General features: G+C 44.9%; 1 long non-coding RNA gene and 3 other non-coding genes across 7 annotated transcripts in view; all 4 read right to left on the reverse strand.

Annotated features, from left to right (window-relative positions):
• Positions 1-14,591, reverse strand: part of LOC128114944 (uncharacterized) — a 27,020-nt gene extending 12,429 nt beyond the window's left edge. Inside the window, exons 1-3 of one of the 4 annotated variants that reach the window (XR_008219949.1) lie at positions 13,682-14,591; positions 11,107-11,415; positions 4,519-4,827 (exon numbers count right to left, since the gene is read on the reverse strand). This is a non-coding gene — a long non-coding RNA (uncharacterized LOC128114944). Of the gene's footprint in view, positions 1-4,518; positions 4,828-7,093; positions 7,843-11,106; positions 11,416-13,681 lie in introns of those variants that run through there. The other 3 variants (XR_008219956.1, XR_008219952.1, XR_008219958.1) reach the window with 3 other exon arrangements.
• Positions 507-612, reverse strand: Trnal-caa (transfer RNA leucine (anticodon CAA)). The gene is made up of 2 exons: positions 575-612; positions 507-552 (listed from the first exon to the last, which is right to left on the reverse strand). It is a non-coding gene; the product is annotated as a tRNA-Leu (tRNA).
• Positions 7,095-7,199, reverse strand: Trnal-caa (transfer RNA leucine (anticodon CAA)). Its single transcript has 2 exons — positions 7,162-7,199; positions 7,095-7,140 (listed from the first exon to the last, which is right to left on the reverse strand). It is a non-coding gene; the product is annotated as a tRNA-Leu (tRNA).
• On the reverse strand, positions 13,683-13,787 carry Trnal-caa (transfer RNA leucine (anticodon CAA)). The gene is made up of 2 exons: positions 13,750-13,787; positions 13,683-13,728 (listed from the first exon to the last, which is right to left on the reverse strand). It is a non-coding gene; the product is annotated as a tRNA-Leu (tRNA).
• Positions 14,592-14,994: the final 403 nt, after the last annotated feature.

A 14,994-nucleotide genomic window follows, 5' to 3' on the forward strand; every position in this document is an offset into this window, starting at 1 on the left:
TGACTCCACAGCCTGGACATCTACCTGCATGTGCATCATACAGATATATGAGCTAAAAAAAAAATCACATGAACTTACAGATGAACTCCCAAACCTCAGAGATCTGACAACATGGAACACACATGTCCCAACAGTTCAGGGGACATCCCTGTAGAGCTCAGAGAACAAACTGGGGGGCTAGGGCACTTGCCTGGTGTGTGTGTGTGTGGTCCTTAGGTCTGATACTCAAAAGTGCAGGAAAGACAGCTTAGAGAACAAACATGTCCCTAGGTCAAGTTTTCATGAGTAGATCTAAAAGCTCAAGTGCTGTGATAATACCTTCAACACAGATAAAAGACATCACACTCTCGGGTTATGCCAGGGAACCCGCGACTAGGCAACGTGGCGACTTGTCGCCCTGGAGGACCCCACAATGTCAGCAGCTGAGAAAATCTTACAAGGGAGAGACCGGCTCCTGAGCGGAGGAATACTAAAAAAATAAGTAAAAATAACAGAGAAAAAATATGTGTCAGAAGTGGGATTCGAACCCACGCCCCCATTTGGAGACCAGATTCCCCACAGGGAAGGCTGTTGCCTTGAGTCTGGCGCCTTAGACCACTCGGCCATCCTGACACCTAGGGAGCTCTGCCTTCCTGCTTCTCCTGAAGCCTGCGTGCTGCTACGTGTGCAGTCATTCCGCAATGTCCCTCCCAGCTGGCTGCAGCGGCCAATAGTGAGCTCCACGCTGTTGCCCCCTGTAGACCCAGAAACACAACGCGGGGAGAGACGGGGAGAGATGGAGAGATGCAGGCAGCATGGAGTAGCGGCCGAGGACTGGGCTGTCACCCTTGTTTCCGGGCAAATGCAGCCAGCGATCGGGATACAACCGGAGACCAGACTGGGAGCTCCGGGCTTCCCTCTGAGCGACCTGGGTTAGGTGAGGGTCGCTCCAGCAGCCGCGACACAACTCGGAGTGCTTCAGCTTGCAAAGGGAAGGCTCAGGACCTCCCTGCAGAACAGTCCTGGACCGGCCGGCGGATGGCTGAGTGCCTTTCTCCCAGACCACCTGTCGTCCCCTTCCTCTCTTCCCCCGACTTCTTCCTCCATGTAACCCCAACACTTCCCTTTCCCTGGTGAGCTGATAGGGAGAAAATCAGTATTGCTATTCAACCTGCGAGAAAACCACCACCACCACCACTACAAAAAAACTACCACCAACAAAACCACACAAGGCTATGAAAGGTAGAGGGGTCAGAACTGCTGGGGAAAATCTCATTAAAGCAATTTCCTTTTGGAAAAAAAAAAAAGACATCACACCCTCTTGTCCTTTCTCCAATGAATGCATCAGACATTTAACACCATCAAACATCACCTACAAATAGTTCAGAAAATTTACATCTTGGGATCCACATCAACAGAAAGATGATGTATAACCAGGAGACCATAAAACCACAAAGAGCTTATCAACTGCACACCCTGTATACACACCCAACTTGATCAGAGACCACACTGCCCTCAGGTAATGACCTAGAAACAGATCACAGACTTTATTTTCTGTGGCACACCCTTAAAGAGATGACAGGTTACACCCTCATTTATCTGCAGATGGATCCAAGAAATTACAATATCAGACACACTCCTATAAAAGTGGATCAGAGCTCATACCTTGGGACAACACCAACAAAGAGCTTATAGGTTTCACAGCATGAACAGGTGTCAGGAACCTCAGAGGCTACCAACAGTTCAGAATCCTAACACTATTTGATATTGTGATCAGATTGGTCAGGCAGTTGAAGTCCTGGAATATGTGACCACAGATAGTCCTGGAATATGTGACCACAGATAGTCCTGGAATATGTGACCACAGACAGATTAGAGGTCTGCCCGAAGACCCACAAAGAAATCAGTCTTCAAACTCCAGACCCTGAGTCATGCACATAAACAGATCAAAAAAGTTCACCTTTTCTCAAAAAATGATTTTCTATTTATTTGATGTAGCCAACATTGTAGTACTGTATGTTCAAACACAAATCTTCAAATCTCAGAAATGTTTGCTTATTCAAAATAATACTAAATATTTGAGTCTGTTTTATGTCTGTTTGGTTACTAGTGAACAGGAAGTAACATACTCTGTGTCATAATTTATTGTACTGGCAATCAAAGATGATCATTTTCTGTGACTTTAGAAATGTTAAGGCAATATTAAGTATTAACTATGGTAGCAGTTTTATAACATATCCTCTTCAACAAAGCATGTCTCTATGACCTCTCCCCATAAGTACAGTTTTCTCTCAGTTGATGAGGTGAAATACTGTATTTAAACATGAACCTGACTTTTTCTTTTGAATCCCTGAAATTTTTTGCACATATCTGGTGGCGTTAAGTGTTCTTTATTTCATGCATCAATCAGTATATGTGTTAAGATGTTTACTGTTTTAAAATGGGGGCATATTCACATACTTTGGAATCTGCCGAAGTCCTCGGACTATTCAGATGGAATACGGTTAGACTGAGTGACATTCTGTTCTTTCCCTACCATGTGTATCTCAGACTCAAACATACACATTTCTTCCTTCTCCTGAGACTGAACTATGAAAGCTGATTTTTATCTGGCTATAAACAGCAAAGGGCAGAGTCAGATGTTGTTTAAAAGGGTGTTTTGAGCCGGGCGGTGGTGGCGCATGCCTTTAATCCCAGCACTCGGGAGGCAGAGCCAGGCGGATCTCTGTGAGTTCGAGGCCAGCCTGGGCTACCAAGTGAGTCCCAGGAAAGGCGCAAAGCTACACAGAGAAACCCTGTCTCGAAAAACCAAAAAATAAATAAATAAATAAATAAAAGGGTGTTTTGAAACTGTGGGACTCAGGTAGTATTGCTGAGTTACAAAGGGATCAGGATTCATGATTTTTGGTCATAAAAACACTGCAGATCCAAAAAAAAAAAAAAGTTCACATCCAGGGATTTATTCTAAAACAACACAGAGCCACATAAACACCCACAAACAGAGCAGATCTCCTGTAATGTACAACCATAGTCAGAGACTTCATCAACCGGGAAATGCCAGAAATAGATCCTAGATCTGACACCTTGTAATCTAGAACCATGAACAAATCAAGACGCACATGCACTAAGACATTACTAGCAACAGGTGAGGCCTCAACACAGAGACGAACAAGGTTTAATGTCAGACAACAACATCCTGGTACACATATAACCAGATAAGCCAAGGAATGTGTTATTAGAAATAGTGCCCCTCCCCTGTGGCTGTAGAGATGGCTCAGAGGTCAGGAGCACTGGCTACTTTTCCACAGGTCCTAAGTTCAATTCCCAGGAACCACAGGGTGGCTCACAACCATCTGTAAGGAGATCTGGTGCCCTCTTCTGGCCTGTAGGCATACATGCAGACAAAACACTGTATACACAATACATAAATCTAAAAAGTAAAAAGTACCCCCTAAAATGAGACTAAACAAGTTGGACATCGCACCCAAAATTTCATACATACTGTAAGATAACAAACACATATAACTCAGCTTAGAAGCATTACATACTGTAAGATAACAAACACATATAACTCAGTTTAGAAGCATTACATACTATGATATAGATATCCTAATAGTTTAGTGATCACAAATTCTAGGACAGCCACCAGACATTCACAAACCATCATGTACATCTGTATGTATATATATATATACACACACATACATCTGTGTGTATATATACATATATACACACAGATGTATATATGTATATACACACACACACACACACACACACACACACACACACACACACACATATATATATATATATATATATAGGGGTTTTTTTGAGACAGGGTATCACTACGTAGCTCTGGCTGTCTTGGAACTCACTCTGTAGACCAGGCTGGCCTTGAACTCACAGAGATCCACTTGCCTCTGCCTCCCGAGTGCTGGGATTAAAGATGTGCAGATGTGGTGATAGTTTGTTGTACTCTAATAACATTTGCCTGAAGATCAGAGGACAGAGCCACTCACTAGATTAACATAAAGGTCAGGCAGTGGTGGCATACACTTTTAATCCTATCACTCTGGAGGCAGAGATCTCTGTGAGTTCAAGGCCACACTGGGCTACATTATATTGATCCAGTCTAGGAGAGAACCAGAGCCAGGCAGTGGTGGCACACACCTTTAATCCCAGTATTTGGGAAGCACACACACCATTAATCCCAGCACTAGGAAGGTCGAGATAGGAAGTGAAATGGCTGGGCGGGAAAGGCATATAAGGTGGGAGGAGACAGGAACTAGAGCCCTTTTGGCTGAAGACTCAGGAGCATTCAGCCAGAGGATTCGTGGAGTTGGCGAGGTGAGAAGTAGCTGTGGCTTGTTCCTTTATCTCTCTGACTTTTCAGCATTTACTGTAATACCTGTCTCCGGGTTTTTATTAAAAGACCATTTAGGATTCATGCAATACCTAGAACCATGTATTTATTCATTTCCTATTGCTACAATAAGAAGTCATAATCTTAGAGTCACAAAACAACACCAACTACCTTACCTTTCTACAGTCGGAAGCCAGAATGAGCCAAAATCAATGTATCAGCAGCAGGGCTCCGTTGCTCCTGTAGGTCCAAGGGGAGTTTTTTTCCCTCTGGCTTTCTTGGTCTAGAGAGGTGTTTATTCCTTGGCTTTGGCCCCTCTGTCTATCTTCAAAGACAGCAACAGTTCATCTTCATCTTTGGGTATCTCTCCTTTCTTCCCTCCTTCTGATGTCACACTGGTTCCTCTGCCTCTGACTGCCCTGCTCTCTCTTTCAAGGACCCTGGGATAATGCTGAACCCTACTTGACACAGGGATAAGGAGCTTCCTATTTGGGAACATGAACACAGAAACAGATCAAGGACTTAAGTGAAAGAAAATATCCCCACAAATCCACAAAGACGTCAGAATTCTTACATTCTGGCATACGCACTTCAAGAGATCAGAAAACTATCGTGATAGGACATGTACACAAAAGATCAGATTAGAGGGGGCTGGAGAGATGGCTCAGAGGTTAAGAGCACTGCTTGCTCTTCCAAAGGTCCTGAGTTCAATTCCCAGCAACCATATGGTGGCTCACAACCATCTGTAATGAGATCTGGTGCCCTCTTCTGGCCTGCAGGGATATGTGCACTGTAAACATAATAAATAAATAATTAAAAAAAAAAAAAAAAAAGATCAGATTAGAAACCTCCCATCATAGACAGAGAGCACCCACCAAATGCCTCAGGGCACAAATCCTGAAACCTACACCGCCCAATAGATCAGAAACACAATCTCCTGGCTCATCACCTATGCACAGATGACAGTCCATCCCACACACTGACAGATCATACAGGGTTTCCATCCAGAGAGGTACACCGAGAACACATAGGCATCACCTGGACACTGACAGTCTGATTGACACTGAAACCCCCCCCCATAGTCTCGTTTGCAAAACAACAACACATAATCATTTTATTTCTTATATTTCTGTAGGCAGGAGGGCCAAGGGGGAGTGTTACGGTGTCAGAGTCAAGGCCTTCGCAGAACTTCTTCCCTCTGGTGTTCATCACGGGGAATCCAGTTCCCATAAAGTGCCCACATCACCCAGCTCACTGCCTTATCCTCCATCCTCAAAGGCAGCAGCATTTCACCTTCAAATCTCTATTTCCTCTCCAAGCCCCTTTCTCTGCCTCTTTATCTACTCATCATTTCTATCTGTCTGAATGATTCCTGCTTATCTTTTCTCACTCAGCTTACTGATCTTCTCCTTATACGCACGCTCGTGCCTTCCTCTTACAACATTTGTGTTCACGTTGGACCACCCAGGTAATTAATCTAGGATTATTTCCCCCTCCCAGGATGCTTAGTTTAATCACACCTGCCAAGCTCCCTTTTCTATGTTCATTATTATAAGTGCTGGTTCCAGGGACTGGGAATTGGACATCTTTGGAGTACTGCTACCTGACCACCAAAGACATACACACACACACCAACGGCCCACAGACTTTTCACGCTGTGATGCATCAGGGTCACCTTGGAATTCCAGGATCACTGCCCCATCTCAAGATTATTGCTTTGTCAAGCCAGGCAGTGGTTGTGCACGCCTTTAATCCCAGCACTCAAAGCAAGGACAGGCAGATCTGTGAGTTCCAGGCAGGCCTGGTCTACAGAGCGAGATCCAGGACAGGCACCAAAACAACACAGAGAACGCCTGTAATCCCAGCACTTGGGAGGCAGAGGCAGGTGGATCTCTGTGAGTTCGAGGCCAGCCTGGTCTACCTAGCTAGTCCAGGATAGGCTCCAAAGCTACAGAGAAACCCTGTCCCGAAAAACCAAAAAAAAAAAAAAAAAAAACAAAAACACAGACAAACCCTGTCTCAGAAAACAAAAACAAACACACACAAAACAAATAAAAAATACCCATAATGTTTTGGGGTTGGGTATTTAGCTCAGTTGTAGAGCACTTGCCTAGCAAGCACAAGGCCCTGGGTTAGGTCCTCAGCTCCCGAGAAAAAGAAAAGAAAACAAACAAACAAAAACCCATGAAGAGTCTAATGACTCCACAGCCTGGACATCTACCTGCATGTGCATCATACAGATATATGAGCTAAAAAAAAAAATCACATGAACTTACAGATGAACTCCCAAACCTCAGAGATCTGACAACATGGAACACACATGTCCCAACAGTTCAGGGGACATCCCTGTAGAGCTCAGAGAAACTGGGGGGCTAGGGCACTTGCCTGGTGTGTGTGTGTGTGTGTGTGTGTGTGTGTGTGTGTGTGTGTGATCCTTAGGTCTGATACTCAAAAGTGCAGGAAAGACAGCTTAGAGAACAAACATGTCCCTAGGTCAAGTTTTCATGAGTAGATCTAAAAGCTCAAGTGCTGTGATAATACCTTCAACACAGATAAAAGACATCACACTCTCGGGTTATGCCAGGGAACCCGCGACTAGGCAACGTGGCGACTTGTCGCCCTGGAGGACCCCACAATGTCAGCAGCTGAGAAAATCTTACAAGGGAGGGACTGGCTCCTGAGCGGAGGAATACTAAAAAAATAAATAAATAGATAAATAAAAATAACACAGAGGGAAAAAAAAAACCTTACGTGTCAGAAGTGGGAATCGAACCCACACCTCCTTTTGGAGACCAGAACACCCACCGGAAGGCTGCTGCCTTGGGTCTGGCGCCTTAGACCACTAGGCTGTACTGACACCTGAGAGGCTCTGCCTTCCTGCTTCTCCTGAAGCCTGTGCGCTGCTACGTGTGCAGTCATTCCGCAATGTCCCTCCCAGCTGGCTGCAGCGGCCAATAGTGAGCTCCACGCTGTCGCCCCCCTGTAGACCCAGAAACGCAACGCGGGGAGAGACGGGGAGAGATGGAGAGATGCAGGCAGCGTGGAGTAGCGGCAGAGGACTGGGCTGTCACCCTTGTTTCCGGGCAAATGCAGCCAGCGATCGGGATACAACCGGAGACCAGACTGGGAGCTCCGGGCTTCCCTCTGAGCGACCTGGGTTAGGTGAGGGTCGCTCCAGCAGCCGCGACACAACTCGGAGTGCTTCAGCTTGCAAAGGGAAGGCTCAGGACCTCCCTGCAGAACAGTCCTGGACCGGCCGGCGGATGGCTGAGTGCCTTCCTCCCAGACCACCTGTCGTCCCCTTCCTCTCTTCCCCCGACTTCTTCCTCCATGTAACCCCAACACTTCCCTTTCCCTGGTGAGCTGATAGGGAGAAAATCAGTATTGCTATTCAACCTGCGAGAAAACCACCACCACCACCACTACAAAAAAACTACCACCAACAAAACCACACAAGGCTATGAAAGGTAGAGGGGTCAGAACTGCTGGGGAAAATCTCATTAAAGCAATTTCCTTTTGGAAAAAAAAAAAAGACATCACACCCTCTTGTCCTTTCTCCAATGAATGCATCAGACATTTAACACCATCAAACATCACCTACAAATAGTTCAGAAAATTTACATCTTGGGATCCACATCAACAGAAAGATGATGTATAACCAGGAGACCATAAAACCACAAAGAGCTTATCAACTGCACACCCTGTATACACACCCAACTTGATCAGAGACCACACTGCCCTCAGGTAATGACCTAGAAACAGATCACAGACTTTATTTTCTGTGGCACACCCTTAAAGAGATGACAGGTTACACCCTCATTTATCTGCAGATGGATCCAAGAAATTACAATATCAGACACACTCCTATAAAAGTGGATCAGAGCTCATACCTTGGGACAACACCAACAAAGAGCTTATAGGTTTCACAGCATGAACAGGTGTCAGGAACCTCAGAGGCTACCAACAGTTCAGAATCCTAACACTATTTGATATTGTGATCAGATTGGTCAGGCAGTTGAAGTCCTGGAATATGTGACCACAGATAGTCCTGGAATATGTGACCACAGATAGTCCTGGAATATGTGACCACAGACAGATTAGAGGTCTGCCCGAAGACCCACAAAGAAATCAGTCTTCAAACTCCAGACCCTGAGTCATGCACATAAACAGATCAAAAAAGTTCACCTTTTCTCAAAAAATGATTTTCTATTTATTTGATGTAGCCAACATTGTAGTACTGTATGTTCAAACACAAATCTTCAAATCTCAGAAATGTTTGCTTATTCAAAATAATACTAAATATTTGAGTCTGTTTTATGTCTGTTTGGTTACTAGTGAACAGGAAGTAACATACTCTGTGTCATAATTTATTGTACTGGCAATCAAAGATGATCATTTTCTGTGACTTTAGAAATGTTAAGGCAATATTAAGTATTAACTATGGTAGCAGTTTTATAACATATCCTCTTCAACAAAGCATGTCTCTATGACCTCTCCCCATAAGTACAGTTTTCTCTCAGTTGATGAGGTGAAATACTGTATTTAAACATGAACCTGACTTTTTCTTTTGAATCCCTGAAATTTTTTGCACATATCTGGTGGCGTTAAGTGTTCTTTATTTCATGCATCAATCAGTATATGTGTTAAGATGTTTACTGTTTTAAAATGGGGGCATATTCACATACTTTGGAATCTGCCGAAGTCCTCGGACTATTCAGATGGAATACGGTTAGACTGAGTGACATTCTGTTCTTTCCCTACCATGTGTATCTCAGACTCAAACATACACATTTCTTCCTTCTCCTGAGACTGAACTATGAAAGCTGATTTTTATCTGGCTATAAACAGCAAAGGGCAGAGTCAGATGTTGTTTAAAAGGGTGTTTTGAGCCGGGCGGTGGTGGCGCATGCCTTTAATCCCAGCACTCGGGAGGCAGAGCCAGGCGGATCTCTGTGAGTTCGAGGCCAGCCTGGGCTACCAAGTGAGTCCCAGGAAAGGCGCAAAGCTACACAGAGAAACCCTGTCTCGAAAAACCAAAAAATAAATAAATAAATAAATAAAAGGGTGTTTTGAAACTGTGGGACTCAGGTAGTATTGCTGAGTTACAAAGGGATCAGGATTCATGATTTTTGGTCATAAAAACACTGCAGATCCAAAAAAAAAAAAAAGTTCACATCCAGGGATTTATTCTAAAACAACACAGAGCCACATAAACACCCACAAACAGAGCAGATCTCCTGTAATGTACAACCATAGTCAGAGACTTCATCAACCGGGAAATGCCAGAAATAGATCCTAGATCTGACACCTTGTAATCTAGAACCATGAACAAATCAAGACGCACATGCACTAAGACATTACTAGCAACAGGTGAGGCCTCAACACAGAGACGAACAAGGTTTAATGTCAGACAACAACATCCTGGTACACATATAACCAGATAAGCCAAGGAATGTGTTATTAGAAATAGTGCCCCTCCCCTGTGGCTGTAGAGATGGCTCAGAGGTCAGGAGCACTGGCTACTTTTCCACAGGTCCTAAGTTCAATTCCCAGGAACCACAGGGTGGCTCACAACCATCTGTAAGGAGATCTGGTGCCCTCTTCTGGCCTGTAGGCATACATGCAGACAAAACACTGTATACACAATACATAAATCTAAAAAGTAAAAAGTACCCCCTAAAATGAGACTAAACAAGTTGGACATCGCACCCAAAATTTCATACATACTGTAAGATAACAAACACATATAACTCAGCTTAGAAGCATTACATACTGTAAGATAACAAACACATATAACTCAGTTTAGAAGCATTACATACTATGATATAGATATCCTAATAGTTTAGTGATCACAAATTCTAGGACAGCCACCAGACATTCACAAACCATCATGTACATCTGTATGTATATATATATATACACACACATACATCTGTGTGTATATATACATATATACACACAGATGTATATATGTATATACACACACACACACACACACACACACACACACACACACACACACATATATATATATATATATATATAGGGGTTTTTTTGAGACAGGGTATCACTACGTAGCTCTGGCTGTCTTGGAACTCACTCTGTAGACCAGGCTGGCCTTGAACTCACAGAGATCCACTTGCCTCTGCCTCCCGAGTGCTGGGATTAAAGATGTGCAGATGTGGTGATAGTTTGTTGTACTCTAATAACATTTGCCTGAAGATCAGAGGACAGAGCCACTCACTAGATTAACATAAAGGTCAGGCAGTGGTGGCATACACTTTTAATCCTATCACTCTGGAGGCAGAGATCTCTGTGAGTTCAAGGCCACACTGGGCTACATTATATTGATCCAGTCTAGGAGAGAACCAGAGCCAGGCAGTGGTGGCACACACCTTTAATCCCAGTATTTGGGAAGCACACACACCATTAATCCCAGCACTAGGAAGGTCGAGATAGGAAGTGAAATGGCTGGGCGGGAAAGGCATATAAGGTGGGAGGAGACAGGAACTAGAGCCCTTTTGGCTGAAGACTCAGGAGCATTCAGCCAGAGGATTCGTGGAGTTGGCGAGGTGAGAAGTAGCTGTGGCTTGTTCCTTTATCTCTCTGACTTTTCAGCATTTACTGTAATACCTGTCTCCGGGTTTTTATTAAAAGACCATTTAGGATTCATGCAATACCTAGAACCATGTATTTATTCATTTCCTATTGCTACAATAAGAAGTCATAATCTTAGAGTCACAAAACAACACCAACTACCTTACCTTTCTACAGTCGGAAGCCAGAATGAGCCAAAATCAATGTATCAGCAGCAGGGCTCCGTTGCTCCTGTAGGTCCAAGGGGAGTTTTTTTCCCTCTGGCTTTCTTGGTCTAGAGAGGTGTTTATTCCTTGGCTTTGGCCCCTCTGTCTATCTTCAAAGACAGCAACAGTTCATCTTCATCTTTGGGTATCTCTCCTTTCTTCCCTCCTTCTGATGTCACACTGGTTCCTCTGCCTCTGACTGCCCTGCTCTCTCTTTCAAGGACCCTGGGATAATGCTGAACCCTACTTGACACAGGGATAAGGAGCTTCCTATTTGGGAACATGAACACAGAAACAGATCAAGGACTTAAGTGAAAGAAAATATCCCCACAAATCCACAAAGACGTCAGAATTCTTACATTCTGGCATACGCACTTCAAGAGATCAGAAAACTATCGTGATAGGACATGTACACAAAAGATCAGATTAGAGGGGGCTGGAGAGATGGCTCAGAGGTTAAGAGCACTGCTTGCTCTTCCAAAGGTCCTGAGTTCAATTCCCAGCAACCATATGGTGGCTCACAACCATCTGTAATGAGATCTGGTGCCCTCTTCTGGCCTGCAGGGATATGTGCACTGTAAACATAATAAATAAATAATTAAAAAAAAAAAAAAAAAAGATCAGATTAGAAACCTCCCATCATAGACAGAGAGCACCCACCAAATGCCTCAGGGCACAAATCCTGAAACCTACACCGCCCAATAGATCAGAAACACAATCTCCTGGCTCATCACCTATGCACAGATGACAGTCCATCCCACACACTGACAGATCATACAGGGTTTCCATCCAGAGAGGTACACCGAGAACACATAGGCATCACCTGGACACTGACAGTCTGATTGACACTGAAACCCCCCCCCATAGTCTCGTTTGCAAAACAACAACACATAATCATTTTATTTCTTATATTTCTGTAGGCAGGAGGGCCAAGGGGGAGTGTTACGGTGTCAGAGTCAAGGCCTTCGCAGAACTTCTTCCCTCTGGTGTTCATCACGGGGAATCCAGTTCCCATAAAGTGCCCACATCACCCAGCTCACTGCCTTATCCTCCATCCTCAAAGGCAGCAGCATTTCACCTTCAAATCTCTATTTCCTCTCCAAGCCCCTTTCTCTGCCTCTTTATCTACTCATCATTTCTATCTGTCTGAATGATTCCTGCTTATCTTTTCTCACTCAGCTTACTGATCTTCTCCTTATACGCACGCTCGTGCCTTCCTCTTACAACATTTGTGTTCACGTTGGACCACCCAGGTAATTAATCTAGGATTATTTCCCCCTCCCAGGATGCTTAGTTTAATCACACCTGCCAAGCTCCCTTTTCTATGTTCATTATTATAAGTGCTGGTTCCAGGGACTGGGAATTGGACATCTTTGGAGTACTGCTACCTGACCACCAAAGACATACACACACACACCAACGGCCCACAGACTTTTCACGCTGTGATGCATCAGGGTCACCTTGGAATTCCAGGATCACTGCCCCATCTCAAGATTATTGCTTTGTCAAGCCAGGCAGTGGTTGTGCACGCCTTTAATCCCAGCACTCAAAGCAAGGACAGGCAGATCTGTGAGTTCCAGGCAGGCCTGGTCTACAGAGCGAGATCCAGGACAGGCACCAAAACAACACAGAGAACGCCTGTAATCCCAGCACTTGGGAGGCAGAGGCAGGTGGATCTCTGTGAGTTCGAGGCCAGCCTGGTCTACCTAGCTAGTCCAGGATAGGCTCCAAAGCTACAGAGAAACCCTGTCCCGAAAAACCAAAAAAAAAAAAAAAAAAAACAAAAACACAGACAAACCCTGTCTCAGAAAACAAAAACAAACACACACAAAACAAATAAAAAATACCCATAATGTTTTGGGGTTGGGTATTTAGCTCAGTTGTAGAGCACTTGCCTAGCAAGCACAAGGCCCTGGGTTAGGTCCTCAGCTCCCGAGAAAAAGAAAAGAAAACAAACAAACAAAAACCCATGAAGAGTCTAATGACTCCACAGCCTGGACATCTACCTGCATGTGCATCATACAGATATATGAGCTAAAAAAAAAAATCACATGAACTTACAGATGAACTCCCAAACCTCAGAGATCTGACAACATGGAACACACATGTCCCAACAGTTCAGGGGACATCCCTGTAGAGCTCAGAGAAACTGGGGGGCTAGGGCACTTGCCTGGTGTGTGTGTGTGTGTGTGTGTGTGTGTGTGTGTGTGTGTGTGATCCTTAGGTCTGATACTCAAAAGTGCAGGAAAGACAGCTTAGAGAACAAACATGTCCCTAGGTCAAGTTTTCATGAGTAGATCTAAAAGCTCAAGTGCTGTGATAATACCTTCAACACAGATAAAAGACATCACACTCTCGGGTTATGCCAGGGAACCCGCGACTAGGCAACGTGGCGACTTGTCGCCCTGGAGGACCCCACAATGTCAGCAGCTGAGAAAATCTTACAAGGGAGGGACTGGCTCCTGAGCGGAGGAATACTAAAAAAATAAATAAATAGATAAATAAAAATAACACAGAGGGAAAAAAAAAACCTTACGTGTCAGAAGTGGGAATCGAACCCACACCTCCTTTTGGAGACCAGAACACCCACCGGAAGGCTGCTGCCTTGGGTCTGGCGCCTTAGACCACTAGGCTGTACTGACACCTGAGAGGCTCTGCCTTCCTGCTTCTCCTGAAGCCTGTGCGCTGCTACGTGTGCAGTCATTCCGCAATGTCCCTCCCAGCTGGCTGCAGCGGCCAATAGTGAGCTCCACGCTGTCGCCCCCCTGTAGACCCAGAAACGCAACGCGGGGAGAGACGGGGAGAGATGGAGAGATGCAGGCAGCGTGGAGTAGCGGCAGAGGACTGGGCTGTCACCCTTGTTTCCGGGCAAATGCAGCCAGCGATCGGGATACAACCGGAGACCAGACTGGGAGCTCCGGGCTTCCCTCTGAGCGACCTGGGTTAGGTGAGGGTCGCTCCAGCAGCCGCGACACAACTCGGAGTGCTTCAGCTTGCAAAGGGAAGGCTCAGGACCTCCCTGCAGAACAGTCCTGGACCGGCCGGCGGATGGCTGAGTGCCTTCCTCCCAGACCACCTGTCGTCCCCTTCCTCTCTTCCCCCGACTTCTTCCTCCATGTAACCCCAACACTTCCCTTTCCCTGGTGAGCTGATAGGGAGAAAATCAGTATTGCTATTCAACCTGCGAGAAAACCACCACCACCACCACTACAAAAAAACTACCACCAACAAAACCACACAAGGCTATGAAAGGTAGAGGGGTCAGAACTGCTGGGGAAAATCTCATTAAAGCAATTTCCTTTTGGAAAAAAAAAAAAGACATCACACCCTCTTGTCCTTTCTCCAATGAATGCATCAGACATTTAACACCATCAAACATCACCTACAAATAGTTCAGGAAATTTACATCTTGGGATCCACATCAACAGAAAGATGATGTATAACCAGGAGACCATAAAACCACAAAGAGCTTATCAACTGCACACCCTGTATACACACCCAACTTGATCAGAGACCACACTGCCCTCAGGTAATGACCCAGAAACAGATCACAGACATTATTTTCTGTGGCACACCCTTAAAGAGATGACAGGTTACACCCTCATTTATCTGCAGATGGATCCAAGAAATTACAATATCAGACACACTCCTATAAAAGTGGATCAGAGCCGGGCGGTGGTGGCGCACGCCTTTAATCCCAGCACTCGGGAGGCAGAGCCAGGCGGATCTCTGTGAGTTCGAGGCCAGCCTGGGCTACAGCGCGAGATACAGGAAAGGCGCAGAGCTACACAGAGAAACCCTGTCTCGAAAAACCAAAAAAAAAAAAAAAAAAAAAAAAAAAAAAAAAAA

The sequence above is a fragment of the Peromyscus californicus genome, unplaced genomic scaffold (genome assembly GCF_007827085.1).
Source record: "Peromyscus californicus insignis strain IS unplaced genomic scaffold, ASM782708v3 Scaffold_10__1_contigs__length_136768540, whole genome shotgun sequence".
Lineage (NCBI taxonomy): Eukaryota > Metazoa > Chordata > Mammalia > Rodentia > Cricetidae > Peromyscus > Peromyscus californicus.